Consider the following 15468-nt stretch of genomic DNA (forward strand, 5'->3'; position numbering starts at 1 on the left):
CAGGGTTTGCAGAATTGTCCAATGTTTTGCGCGGCTATACAGTTGAATAGACATATTAGAATACATTAACACAAGGTAGATCTGCACATATTTGTAACATTTAAATCACCTATATTTTGTTAAGAAAAAATAGGCATTGTGCCCAGAACTACAATCTTGGTTTGGCATTCGGCAGTGTGATTCTCAGGAATGTTTGGCTGTGGTGTTTGTTACATCATAAAACAAGGAACCCACTGTGAGAGATTTAACACTCTGATGGCCCAGTGCTTGTCCTGAGGAATATGCAGCAAGAGGTGCAGATGAATCAATCAACACAACATCTGCACTCTAATCTGCAGAGGCCATTAGCACACTTCCCACTGGACACTAAGAGACACATGTAAACACACACACACACGCTGATGCACACACACATAGGCTGCATTCACATGCACTTAAGTAAGACGATCATTTGCTGCTTTTGGCGGTAACCTAAATCTGTGAACCACCATCTGAATAAGAGACTCGGTTCACTTTATCGGGTTGAAGGATTAAGAAAACCCAGATAAAAAGGTTGATTTCTGATGGAGAAACCAGATTATTAGGAAATGTATAAACTTAACCAGGATTCTTAAAGTACCATCTTGTACTGAAGCCAAAATAATTCAACCCAATCTCTGACTGTAAGTGAACAAAACTGCATTGATTATCCTGTTATTAACTGGAGCTTTAACCCATTAAATACATTGATTTCAACAGCTGAAAAATAGATGTATAAATGTAAACACATGCACCAATTTCACAATAACAACATACAACTAATGACACATATTCCAATACTGGTTCAAAATAGGTTATAGGTGGGAAAATGTACAGTAGTACTGACCAAGTGCATGTACACTGGAGTTTTAGAGTAATCTGATTATTACAGTGGAAGTAAAATAATGATTTGATTTCTTGCCTAACCCTGATTTCTCATAGTAATCTACTTCCTTGCAAACATTTAAATGTAATTATACATTAGCACCCTAACTCATTCTTGCTGCATACTCTGATACTGATGTTGCCTTGGATGAAAATGTCTTTGATAGTGTGACTGAATTGCAACACTTTTTTGCCATTGCATCTGTTCTTAGATGCGGCATAGGTCTGATAAAATAAATTGCCAACTGAAAATCAGTTATTACCCAATAAACAGACAACAAAAATCAGCTGGATCAGTTCTAACTATCCTCTTGAACCTGTCTGTTGGCTCATTCTGTTTTCTATTTTGTTTATCTATTCTTTTGTTTATTGTGTTTAAGCTCACTGAGTGTAAAGGGCACCTTGTCTTTTTCATGCCTGAGTGCTCCTGTAAACTCCTGAGAACTGCGTGATGTTGTTTCTCCCTCCAGATTTCCAGGCAGAAGTTCTGAATCTTCCAAGAAGCGCCAACCTGATGAAACCACTCAGGCAATCAGAGCTTCATTTCTGGAAAGAAATACTCCCTGATACTTCTTTCACAGCCAACAGTCTGTACCTTGTGGCTTCAGACTTGGCCGCTTGTGATTAGTTAACTGATTCAGGATGCTGCCCCACATCAGCTTTACACTGCAGGTAATGTGGACAGAAGAGAGCTGGTTGTCATTATTGATTATTGCATCGTGCAGGGGAACAGATACAAGCACTAACTAAGGTGGGACTGCATCCATCTTCACCAGCGCCTGCTAGACCGGAGGGAAGTAGAGCTGTACCTCTCTGTGATGAACTAAGACAAATGGAGGGATGGGCCGGGATCCAAAAAGGCTCTAGACACCCCCTCTGGACGTTGTCTATATGGGTCAGAAATATACCTGCACGGCCATGCACCAGATTTAACAGATTCCTCCTATTGTTTTTATCAACACAGAGGATGAGAGGCCATTAAATGTGGCTTGTTAGAAAGTGAGGCCCTCTGTGATGCGAAGTCCTTTGAAAGTCAGAGAAGAGCCTCACTGCAGGAGGAAATTATGTTGCACTCTATTGTTCAAGGACATGGGGGGGTTACTGCTCCACAGTAATTGGTTGGGCATATTTCAGTAAGCTTTCTGCAGGGACCACATTAACACAGGATGACTACCATGTCTAATTATTGTCTCAGCAGCCCATTGTTAGCAAGCTAATGAGTCTGTATGAACACAAAGCTCAATTATACACTAAACACAATAATAAATGGGGGGGAGGGGGGGGGGGGGGTGGAAAGAGGTTTGGGTAAGGGTAACAGTTGGAAAGGAAAGACAACCTCCAGCTAGTCATAATGAACTCAAATCAGTAATAACATTTCAGCAGAAAATGTCAATTGAAATGGGGCCCTAAAAGCAACACTTTCTCACAGATAATTGGAAAGGTCACATAACCAGCCTGGAAAAACTCTGCTCAACTTTTTATGCAATAATGAGGCACTTGTGGATCAACACACAATGCTACAAAAATCAAACCCATGCAAAACTCTGCCCTGGCAGTGACCTTGCCTGTAGTGTTGTCTCAAACTCCAAGCAGTATTTGTCATTTATGTGTAATGTTACATAATCATAACAGTTCATTTGATAAAAAATGCGAGAAGCAATTAGAAAAAAAAAGACTATTGAAATTTGGTACACATTCAAAAACAACAGCGGCAACAAGAATAGCACAGCCTGTACTTCTCCATTCCTTCCTGCTGCATGAAACAATCAGTCTTCAGAAAGACGATCATAACATCAGGACTTTTGGCTGCAGTCAACACAAGAAAACATAACATTTCAGAAGACCTCGATAATGTATCCCCACATGATCCACAGGAGGTGGATACCATTGCATGCATTAGTCACCAATATTTTTTAAGGAGAATGATGCATTTCCCAACCTGTTGCATCATACTAAAAACCTCCTCTGTTATTGTATAAAACCCTGTCTGAATCAACCTATTTTAACTTTCTTCTAACATGACAGCCTTGTCACCACTCCCTTGTCTTTTAATAAAAAATGACTCCCCAGAGGAGACACTTCAAGGATTTTCCCTTCTTGGCAGTCCAGTCCACCATTGTCCGCCAACTCGAAACATCTGGGTTATAAAAATACACTTTTTATGACAAGGTATTCTTGTTTGGTCCACAAGCTCTATTCAAGCATGATTGTCTGGAGCACAGCCAAAGCCAACTTACCACTGATACTGTTTAACTAGAAGTAAGATTTGCCCAGAAATGAACAATGTATTTTTGTTCCCCTGTGATCTCTGCAGTTCCAGCTAATGATAATTCTGGTTTCACAGGAATTTTAGTTTCTTACACCATGAAATTACAATTTCTTTTCATTCATACCCCTCAGTCAGTTCATATATGCCCTTTTAAATGGGAGTGCAATGGAAGCAAACAAGTTTGACACTATGACAATGTACTATATAACCTGCTTACACAAACAAGCCCCACATGACGCAGAATAATGAATTAATCGATTCATTGTTTGGTCTATAAAATGCCAGTCAGAATTTCCTGAAGGCCAAGGGGACATCTTCATTTTGCTTCTTTTGTCCAATCAGCCCCAAACCCAAAAAAATTTAATGTACTATCATATAAAACAAAGAAAAGCAACAAATCCTCACAATTGAAAAACTGGAACCACAGAATGTTTGATATTTGTAGTAAATTACCTAAAGGAATAGTTTGACATTTTGTAAATATGTTTGTTCGCCTTCTTGGTGAGAGTTAGACAAGAATATCAATATCACTCATGTTTATACTGTAAATACTGCCATGCGGTGTTACAGGGGCTTATGTGCTGGACTATTGGCTGTGTGCACAGATTTCTTTAAGTCTCTTCTGATTTCCTGGCAACCTCACCATGACGACAAGACCTCAGGAAGTGACTGCTTGTGGCCAAAAAAATCCATAAACCCTCATAAAACCACAAATTGCAATTTTTACCATACAGATTTTGTGCAGATCAAACAAACGAGACAACGTGCTTATTGATGAGCTTTAGGATGGAGCGAGGCTAGATGTTTCCCCCGGTTTCCAGTCTTTGTGCTGTGCTAAGCTGTAGCTTCATATTTAACATGCAGACATGAGTGTGGTATCTATCTTTTCATCAACTCCCGTCAACAAAGAAAATAAGTGTATTTCAAAAAATGTCGAACAATTGCTTTTAACGATTAATCAATTACCAGACTAGTTTTCCATTGATTTGATTGATCAATTAATTGTTTCAGCTTTTGTGAACAAGCATTTAACCCCCTTTTGCTCAGTCATAAGAGACCACTGCTTCTGGGTCTACTGCGCATTACAGCTCAACCACAGATACCACACTTGCATAAATCTATGTGGTAAACAGGGTTGTTGAGCTTCAGGATGTTTTATACAAAACGTGTAATTAATCTCAATGAGGTGCATCTTGGTATGCAACAGGAAGAAAAGTCAGCGAGACAAACACAGTGAGAATAATGGTTGAGGGCATCATGACCTATACTCACTAAGACCTGCTCACCCTAACACTTTCTCCAGTAGTCAAACCTGTAATGTGTGTTTTTATCCGGGCATTTACCAGGTTAAATCAATATCAAGACGACTTGTTCTTGGTGCTGTGACATCTTTGAGATGGCATCAAAGGAATGATGGTTTTGTTTGTTCACAGTCTACAGCCTCAGCCAGTCACCACTCTCTCTTTGCTCCCCTGGCAGACTAGTCCTGCAAAACAAGCTTAGCATCCAACAGGAGGTAGAGGTGAGCTAACTATATCACAAGGTGCACGGCTAAATTTAAATGCATGCCTGACTGGAGGGGTGACGCTTCCTGGCTGCATCCTGCACGCAATGTCCCTGTGGCTCAGACTCATGTATACTGCATGATGTGGCAATGAAAGAAAAACCCATTAACTCCTCAAGTAGACGCAATTGCCAAAACAAAGCACTTTAGCTAGAATAAGTCACGTGAGAGTGTTGTGTTCAAAGAGAATACAGTCTGTTACCTACGTATGCCTATGCTCAGTTGATCTTTGGTTATTAGCAGAGGAAAATGAAAGTCTAAAAAATCAATCAGTGCAGAGCATGGTTGACAATGCCCTACAGTGACCTAAATAATTTAAATTACACTTCCTGCGCCAAAATAGAAATACTGGATATATCCTTTCCTTTATTTATGTAGATAGACTTTGACTCACCAAGACAGCCTAAAGTATGAAATTCTTAGGCCTGAAGCCTAAAAATTGATTGTTTAGGTTTTTATTTGTGTATTTCTAGGAAGAATATTCTGTTTAGGTGTCCAACATCCCTGGTTTAATTCCAGCTTTTGAACTTTGTTGCATATAAAACCTCCGTCATTCCCTGTCAATCTCTGCCGTCATTTGTCAAATAATGGCCAAAAAATTATAATAGTAAATTACAGATGCTTTTTATAACTGCTCAGCTGCACCAGTTAAACAAAACAATCAACTGATAAGACTAAAGGGGAAAAAGTTTTTAAAAAGTTGAAAATTGCTGCACCAAAAACACCATCTACCATCAAATCACACTCACAGCAAACAGGTTCTACAATCAAGTCAGTAACAGTGTCTACAATGAATAGCTAAAGCCTTGTATTTAAATTGTTTAATTGCTTAAAAGAAAGGTCATGCTAGCAAAGCACAGGGAAAACAATCCAACTGAAATATACACTCAGTTGCCAGTTTATTAGTTACACCTAGCTGAAAGTAACACAGTCAATACAATACCACCATATAATGTTTTTGTTTAAAGAGGTTCAAGAGGTTTTTAAGAGGTGTTGATTCAACTGTATGGTCATTTTGGAGGAAGTATTTTGTGGTGCTGTTGAATTGTATTACAGGCGTTTCTATTATTTTGTCAACCAGAAACACCTAGGTGTGCCTAATAAACTGGCAACTGAGCGTAAGCACACGTAGCATGTGGCAAACACGCTTCTCAAGACTGTTCAAAATAATATAACACTTGTATTATAATAGAAAGTGTTTCCTGAAATATCCTATCATGTCCTGTTGATGCAACTGAGCTGCTATAGCACCCCAACCGTTGACCACACTCCCAGTCACTCACAACTGGTCTGTCTGACTGACTGCGCTCCAAGGCCGTCATCAGCTTGTAACTAAAAAGGTAGGAAACAGACTGATTTAAATACAGATTTAAATCATATCTAGGAAAATTAAGGCACCCCTTTCTCTGAAACCACTGCAGATCTGCCAAGTGTTAGGGCTTTGAATAAAGTGTCATAAATCAGTGTACTGATATGGTTATCTGAAGGCTAATATGGACATTTTTAAAGCTTCCAAGAAGTTGATATCTGATACTTTAACTAATCACAAGAAAGTGCATTATTCATCAAGTGGCACTAAAGTATGAATTTACATACACAGCTCGAGCCTCAGAGGATATTCTATCATGTTGACAGTGAGCAGCATGACCACTGATTGACATCTAACTCACACTGAAACAGTGAAACACACACTGTCACTGATAATTACAGTTTTGAAGAGCTAAATCAGCCATGAGGTTATTAGACCAAGCCACAGCCTTTGCCACCTTTTCTCAGTAATGTACGTTACTGTTGTTGATGTGACACTTGAAAATGTAATATGAAAGTTATCTTACCACTTGGACTAACAAGCTCCCTGTCCCCTGTTTCTGTCCCTCTGTCAGTTGTCTCTTCACACGTACACCCGCACTTTCAGTCTGCACTCAGTCACAATCTTCATACGACACGTGGCATCAGTATCATAAATCTGACAGGGCTCTTCGCATTTAAGATTGTGTGAGTGAAATATGAGGTTATAACTAGGCTTCTCCTCAGCCTCCATCATTACAATGGGCAAGGGCAAGGTGTGTTATGTAATCATCACTGTTTTTTATGTAATAATCCAGTGATCACAACATTTTCAATGTATTGGGTGTCTGTTAATGCAAACATCATGATACATCTTCTGAGGAAAACAAGAAGACATACATGTTTGCATCAACATGCATTCACTGTAGTTTGGTAATCTAATTTAAAGTTTTGTAACAGAGGCAGGGGCTTAATACCTGCTGTGAGATCGTCTGGACAAGTTGCTGCTGGGTTCACAAGGATCAACATTATTTACTCTCATTCACACTGAAATGTTTAAAACAAAAACTACTTTGTTTCAGAACTTCTAAGTTGGGGGTAACTCAAATGAAGCAAAGTTTGCTGGATGAACTTCCAGAGTAACGGAGGGCTGCAGACACTATGATCTTTACCTGCGTTACATCCTACACCCGTACTCTACTTTAACATAAAAACACAAAGTACAATGGAGGATGCTTTAGATTCTTTCAAAATCTCTCATTGTGACCTCAAATTATCCATTAATGAATGACTCCTCGGTGACCAACAGTAGAAGAATGCAGTTTTACTGGGCAGCTCCCAAATGTTAATATGAATCAGCACCTGCTAATAAAGAGCATGATTATTTGTCAAACCTTCCCTTCCTCATCAAGGAATTTAAAAAATGTGTCTTGTCTTTCACAGAAAAACACAATATTTGTTTTAACAGTCAAATCATTTTATATAAATGTCCCGCTAAACATTTTCGATTCTACTTTTCGGGGATGGTGTATCAATATAAATCTTGCACCGAGATGGATTACGTTTTAACTGTAATGCGGTCACAGAAAACAGCAACTGTACAATCACATCCACACTTCCACACAATCAGCCGCTATTGTCTTCATCATCCGCAACATCCAAAGTCTGACATGAACCTTTTATTAATGTGACACATGTAATGGTATAACGGCCACGTGAGGAACTCCACTAATCATCAGTTTGTAAAACCTCATGGATCAGTTCAGGGGCTCATTGTCTTAGCTAGTGTTGCTGGATGGATGTGTCATGTGGGGGTAAGGATAGAGCAACACTGAAAGTGGAGCATAACTGAAATCATCTGAAGATGCAGCCACAAGCAAGACCCACTGTGTTCCCAGTCAAAAGGTTACATCATCAGAGGGATCTGTTTACAGCGAGCTGTGCTAATAAATGGAAGTTTAGTCCACATCTGAAGTCAGTTCCTAGAAGTTGAACACTGTGAAATTGTGTTGAGTGTGCCATGTTGTGATGGTATGTTGACTGTGGTGGAGAGTGCGGCGCGGGCCAATAGATCGGCGCCCAGATGAGGTCACCTTTTCCTCCGAGAGGTTTTTATCAGTGAGGTCAGACCAGAATATTATGCATGTCATTTTCCGTGCCAGCTGTCTTTTTCTCACAGAGACTTTGCAAACACTTGCCAGAGGCCTAACTGCAAAAACAATATTGACTGCTTTAACATGAGCACACAGTCTGAAGTTATCCAAGATGTTGAGTGTAGTAGTTTAATTCAGTAAGTGATAAGAGCAGTGCAAACATCTGTGACCTCATATGTTGCTCAAATAAACAAAAATAAAAGTACTATCCTGCAGATTTCCACTTTAATGTTGATAATTAGAACAACTAGTAAGTAAAATTATGATGTATTTTTAGATGTTTGTGTTCATTCTGGCTTGCTCTAAGTTTTCCCCCATTTTAGATCACATCTTTTGGGAGTTTTGCTACGTATGTATATGCCATTAAGAGAAATACTTTATCACGGTGTATTAATGCAGGAAAGGTCTGCCATCAATTAATTTCATTTTGTCTACTTTTTGAGGTGGTTGCAGAGAAGAAGATGCTGTCCTAGTTGCTTAGTATCCTGAACTACGTCTCCCACACCCTCCACGACTTGCTGGTGGAGAAGAGGAGCGTGGTGTTCCACCGAGCGGCACAGAAGATCCTTTCCTGGTTCTGACTCCCTTGAGAAATTAATGTTTAGCTGCAGCTGCCATCAAAACAGTGCTGAATGTGTTAACATAGTTGTAACCTTGAAAAATATAAATTACAATTCAACTCATGTCATTTACATGCTGTCTTTGGTTAGAGGGCTATATTTGACCACTGTATTCAGAAAATGCTGCACAAAACCATCATACAAAGGTTTGTCTGCTAAACATGCCAGCATTAGTAAGTACATCCTGAAAAAACAAATAAAACACTCGTTCAAGCTCTAACTGGCTTAAACTATCTTTGTTCTTATTAGACAACTTCACTCAACTTCTCTTCCACTTCAGGGCTTATCTGCATCTTATAGCAGAACTTTTATCATTAAGGAGCTACATTTCCTTGCGGCTGAAATGCACGTGAACTACTGGTGTGTGAAATCATCTTCGCTCAAAATTACCTCGCAGGCTTCTTGCTGGGCCAAATTGAAATAGCTAGATCCCCTGTATCAGGGCTACACTAGCAATCCACTTGAGTTATTTCCACCTTACTAAGGTTCGTCCTGCGGTTGTAGCTCTCTTAGGAGGGCGGACAGGTAGCCTGGCTCTGACTGATAGAGCTTCTTATTCCCTGCAGGGCGAGTTCACTTTCATGTTATTATCTCTCCCAAGTGGCCAAGAGATTTTAGAAGTCATAAGGTGATGGGTGCTCTTAATAAGCAGATGCTAGATCAAACAGCTGTGCGTGCATGAGCGTCTACTCATGAGCGTATGCATATAAGAAGTCTTGTAAAAATGATAAACTTTGAAAATGTATTCTAATTATATATATTTATAATTAGTAATTATATGCAAATTATTTTCTCACTTGTTCAATTAATCGATCCATCACATTCTCGTAGAGCCCAAAGCGACATCTTCAATTTGCAGGTTATGTTCAAAACCCAAAAGGTTCACCATAGAAGACAAAAAGAGCAAATATTTACATTTAAGAAGCTGGAGCCAATAAACTTTTGGCATTTTTGCTTAAAAAATTGCCTAATGGGTAAATCGATTCGAAATTATGTGAATCTATTAATCATCTAATGGTTTCAGCTTTAGTTCGGTGTAAGCTTTTTTCCTCTTTGCTTCCTAAAAAGACTGACTGTGGATACATTTAAGGATTGCTATACCATTTTCAGAAGGGCATTTGCACAATTTTAACACACTTTAATACAAGGGCTTATACAGAGAATATTAAAGATTGGGGTGAGCGCAGCAAACAAATTTGTTTGCTATGATTGACTGCTCGTCCGAAGCCAAATGAGCAGGATGAAACACACCATATGGATTATTTCTTTTCCATCAATACCTGAACATATTATACAGCTGAGTGCATGAAAGACATAGCTGCAGATTACTTGACTATCTTTCTGACCCTGGCCTGGTGCTTACAGAGCAGAACGCCAAGCGGATGACGCTGAAGCTGCTGCCTGTCTAATCTGCTTCCAACCTATTTTCTTCACAGATGTCTCATTTACTCACACCATATCATGATTGCCATTAACAGACTACCTGCCATGTGAAAATGCCATGAGCTACATCAAATGAGATCACTCTGTGGCAACGTGCAGCCTCTAAAGGTCTGCTAATACCATTTCCTGCAGTGATTGAATGCCATGTCACCACATAATGTACAACAGAGAAGTCAGGGTAAAGCTTTGATGTCCTACGGCACTTTATTTGAGGAATGGATCGAGAAAGAAAAACATCACATGACTCAAGTGAAACAGAAGGACATATGGGCTTACTGCTGGGAAAACTATCCATAGCTCATAACACAGAGTAATTAGGGGATGAAGAACAGTGTTAGCATGGCCCAGTTCTGCCTTGTGTTCATTAGTGTGTACATAAATGGCAACAATGATTAAGATGATGAATGTCTTTTACAATGGGACACATTCTATCAGCTGCACAACATGTTGCATTCATCACAACAATGTGGACAATGTAAACACACAGCTCTCTGTGTGTATATATTCGCATGTATGTGTGTGGGCTTGCACACACAGCTGTGACAGTATGTCCTATTTCATAACTACGGACAGTCCAGAAGTCCTTGAACAAGAGCGAGGTCTAAATCTGCCAAAGGCCAAACACTGAGAGGATGGATGTTGCAGAGGTAGGAAACTGGCTCTTGCCTCTTTAGTGAATGCTGTTTTTCTTTTTTATGTGCAAGGTGACCTTGTCAGTTCCTGAGATCCTGCAGGAGCTGATCACTGCCGCTGCCACCCAGATTGCACCGTCCGGTCAATGTGAGCCTATTGAGAGCTGCTGTATTGATCCAGAATGGAAACCTCATTCAATACGGCTTTAAATTTGAGTGGAGCCCTTTGTGAATGTTATAAAAATGGGTCGTCTGAATAAAGGTGCAACTGAAAATTATTTTTATTTTAGATTAATCCGCATCAATCAGTCAATCAATTGAAAAAATGCCCACTATAATTTCTCACAGCCCAAGGTGACATATTCAAATAGCTTTTTCTGTCCGATCAACTGACCAAACCCCAAAGATGCGCTGTTTACTATTAAATAAAAGGTACAAATTATTACATGCACATATTTGAGAAGCTGGAAGCGGGAAATGTCGAGCATTTTGCTGGAAAAAATACACAAACAATGAATCAATTATCAAAATAGTTGCTGATTAATTTTCTGTTGATTGACTAATCATTTGAGGCATTACAATAGGTAAGAGCAATGGAGCTTAGATTTCAAATATATGGCTCTGCCACACTGACCTTTATAACCTGACAAGGAGTTATCACTCCCTGGAATCAAAGTGACATACTTCTTCGCTCGAGGAGATGGTCAGGAGGAAATGATTGTTATTCGGAAGTACTTGAAGAGGGTTTCAATCCCAATCGTTACTTCAGTCAGCCAGTCACATGGAAAAAGAATACAGAGTCTGTGTAGGGTTGACATTTGGCATCAAGATATCTGAGCACATCATTTCCCACTCAGCACAGCAAAGATTGGGAAGTGACGACAATACAATCCCCCATACTACATTAGCTACAGAGCCTGATGCCAGCTGTTATGTTGAATCTACAATATGAATCTACCCCAAGGCCATCTCCAAACAAAGCACCTCTGACAACTGCAGGAAACATACTATCCAGTGAATTGAGAATAAAATAAACCCAGTCATGGTAATGACAAGACATGTCAGCTATGCAGCAGGTACCTTATTACCTAAAAATCACAGTCTAGCACAAACAATCTCTTTCATCAAACATTATGTGGGATTTGATGATTTTAAAACATCATGCCATATGTATGTATAATATGTATTCACATTTTATTGCCAATTTTATATCTAGGCTTTTTGACTTTCTGTACTTGCCTTCATATTTCTCTATATTTTCTGCTTACTATGTTTATTGTTGTGCACCAACACACCAAGGCAAATTCCTTATATGTGAAAACCTACCTGGCAATAAACTTAATCCTGATTCTGATTCCGGTTGTTTTATATGTACATTTAATTTTCAATTCATCTATGACTAACCTGACAGCACAGCTTATTTACTTAAAACTACATTATACAACAACATGTGTTGTATGAAAGGAGAGAAGGTTAGCACTCCCCTTGACAAGGATGGAATTGGCCCTTATGGCCATCAACACACATACGGTTAAGGCACTGCCACCTACTTTGTTGCATCTCTAACCAAGTTTTAGTACAATTTCCCCCCTGGGATCAATAAAATATTTCTGATTCTGATGTGTGAACAGGTAGCCCAAGAAAGCAAAGGTATAACTAAAACAAGAGCTAACTCAGCATAAAAATTATTCAAGAAAGATTTTTTAATTCAGATTATTCCAGTGTCTGTAGGTCGCAGCAGGCAACAACACATTGGTGTAAGTAGGTTTATAGTGAATAGCAGTAAGACACATTTTGCTTACGTTACTTTAAATGGGAAATAGATGTGAAATGTCCCATTTCATTTAGAACTTTAGGAGGAAAGTCATTAGATGATAATACGTCCTCACTGTGTTATTTATTTTCATTGGTTGTTATTGATCTGCTACTCTGATATAGATTTAAAATGAAGGCTTCCATTCATCAGTACCTTCCCTGTTGTACCACCCAGCATGTGCTGATTTGTAGCAGATAAGAAAGAAAATAAGTGAAGGTCAATGAACTTTTCATGCCTCAAACTCTGTCGTGTTTTCTTCATGGTGACTGCAGGCAGAGAGCACAGAGGATGTTGGTGTGACATGCTGCTGAACTCACGTGTGATGCTCATTCTCTGAATGGAGAAGGTATGTAGGCCACAGGAGGGAGGGATGGAGGATGTGAACAGTGGACAAATAGATGGGACGAGGCCATAGATGTGCAACTCCATATACACAGTGCACTTCTATCAGCTCCTATTGTTACTGTGGACATACACACACACACACACACACACACACAAACGAACACACACACATACACCCACACACACACACACACACATATACACAGATGTTCAAATTAGAGAAAGTAATGACTTTTCTCTGTTCCTCTTTTCTGTTCAGTTTGATGCTTTGGGGTGTTTATCTGTGCCCTAGTAACACAAGACGTAATTCAACTATCAGGCACAGGTGATGCACGAGTAACATCGATTCAACAAGTTTGCTTGTTTATTTGCTATTTGTTAGTTTGCTTGTTTCATCCCATCCACCCCCCTTATGAGTTAACCTTTCAATTTCTTTTGACATTCATAATATAAAATAAACAATGACTCACAAATGTCACCAAATGGATAGTGTTTTAAACTTTACCTTTAATCAGTCCACTCTGTGTTTAATTCAACATACATCACCCTGCAGGTTTAGCCAGAATTGAACACACGTCATGTTGTAAGTAAACATGTTTCCTTAAAGTTTAGTATTTGGCCAGTACTTTATATTTTTTAAGGATAATTGGACTGGTAGAGGGTACATCATAAATCTGATTTCTGGACAGATACTGTAGAAAGCAACGTGTCAACTAAAACATCCATTCTCAACTCTGACCTACATCTGCTGTGACTCCTAAAACATTCATCAATCCAATGGAAAAATGATTGCTGAAATGTCTGGGCAAAAAAATATATGTTGACATGATTATTTATCTTCCTAAATCACCTGTACATCTGTGCTGGCAGCTGCCCACCTGATTACCCTGGTAACAAACTTTCTCTTCTTTGCTGACCCGCAATAGGAAACAACAGGATTATTTGTACAATAAAGCTTCTTCTTCTTCTACACAGAAAAGATTACTACTTATGACAAAGGCTAATATGTTGTGGCGTAATAACAAACAATAACAAACTATAATTTTAATGTTGAATTTTAATGTTATTTCCAGACATCTTCAGTTCATTGTCTTGAGGCTGGGGTGCTCACCTGATGTCGATCTTGCATCCTCTGTGTGCCATAAATTCAATAATATTTAACCTCGTGGGGCAACATTTACTCCCCTCAGCGGTCACACCAAGGCCAAGCTATAGTCAGAAAATGAAAAGTGCTGGTAATTGGGGCTTGACTTTACATCAACTGACATAACAGCTGACCCAGAGATGGCCTTTCTGTTGGCGTCTGTCTTCTGGTTCAGACTGGGAATGTGGGGCCACTTCAACAGTTACACAGGCTTATTATGTTTAATAGGGACAGACCTCAACATTTGCTATTTCAATCATGCAGAGCTGCTTCACTGCTACTTTCCTAAATATTATTATGTATGAGCAAGTGAAGCAGTAACGCATTTGTTTTATCTGGCAGCAGTACTTGAATCCAGCTGATTGATTAGTGCGATTAATTTATGTCTAATGTGTATGTGGCACAAATCATAGAGCCCAAGATAGTGGAGAATGTGTTACTATTCTTCATCCATAGAAAAAAACAACACACCAGACACCAAGCAGCTTTAAAAAATCAAGTTCTGACTCAGTCATTGATATTTTGATTTGGGATTCACATTTGAAGAGTTTGGCTTTTAGAGGGAAAATTTTCTCTTTTTTCCCAAACAAACGGCAAAGTAGACATAATAAATAAAGTTTCAGTCGAGACCAAAGCAGTAGAGAAGTGCTGTCCTGCTGCATAATTTGTTAAGCGCACTCAACAGATTTATAAATCAGCAGCATTTGAACAAACCCATGTTTTAACAATTTTACTGTAAAAACAAACTAATGGAGACCATTACTACTCTAATACACGTAAAATATGTCATTTTATAATATTTTTCATTTGTGTTTTAAATGTTTTGGTTTTGGTTGAAAGTTTGTTTTTTTGTTACAGAAATCTGCTGTTAAATACAGCAAACATTTACATTTTGTAAAAGCTGTGTGACAAAGTCTCAACTCAAAGACCCATTTTCATCAGCAAATGGAAAAAAGCTGTAAAATTCATAATTGAAGGGTGTAAGATGTGGTAGCTTCTGATAACAGACTTTTAATACTGAACTTTTGCTTTCATGCCTGGAGTCATTATAGAGCACGTGACTGTGCCACTTGCCAATTTTCTATTATAATTAAAAATGTAAAAAAAAAACAACCTCAAGTTAAATATATATATAAATAAAAACAAAATAAAGAACTGCTTCTTAAGGTATTAACAACTAGAAAAATAGTGTCAACAATCTGATTTTTTTTTGTATCAAAGGCAGGCCTGGGCGATAAAATGATAGTGATATGCAGCAGCGATAGACTCTTCATCAATAGCAATAAGAAAAC

General features: G+C 38.8%; 1 non-coding gene across 1 annotated transcript; it reads left to right on the top strand.

The window, feature by feature from the left end:
* The first annotated feature begins 12321 nt into the window (after positions 1–12321).
* On the top strand, positions 12322–12449 carry LOC139288344 (U6atac minor spliceosomal RNA). The gene has a single exon (XR_011597441.1). It is a non-coding gene; the product is annotated as a U6atac minor spliceosomal RNA (small nuclear RNA).
* Positions 12450–15468: the final 3019 nt, after the last annotated feature.

This window comes from Enoplosus armatus, chromosome 7 (genome assembly GCF_043641665.1).
Source record: "Enoplosus armatus isolate fEnoArm2 chromosome 7, fEnoArm2.hap1, whole genome shotgun sequence".
Classification (NCBI taxonomy): Eukaryota; Metazoa; Chordata; class Actinopteri; order Centrarchiformes; family Enoplosidae; genus Enoplosus; species Enoplosus armatus.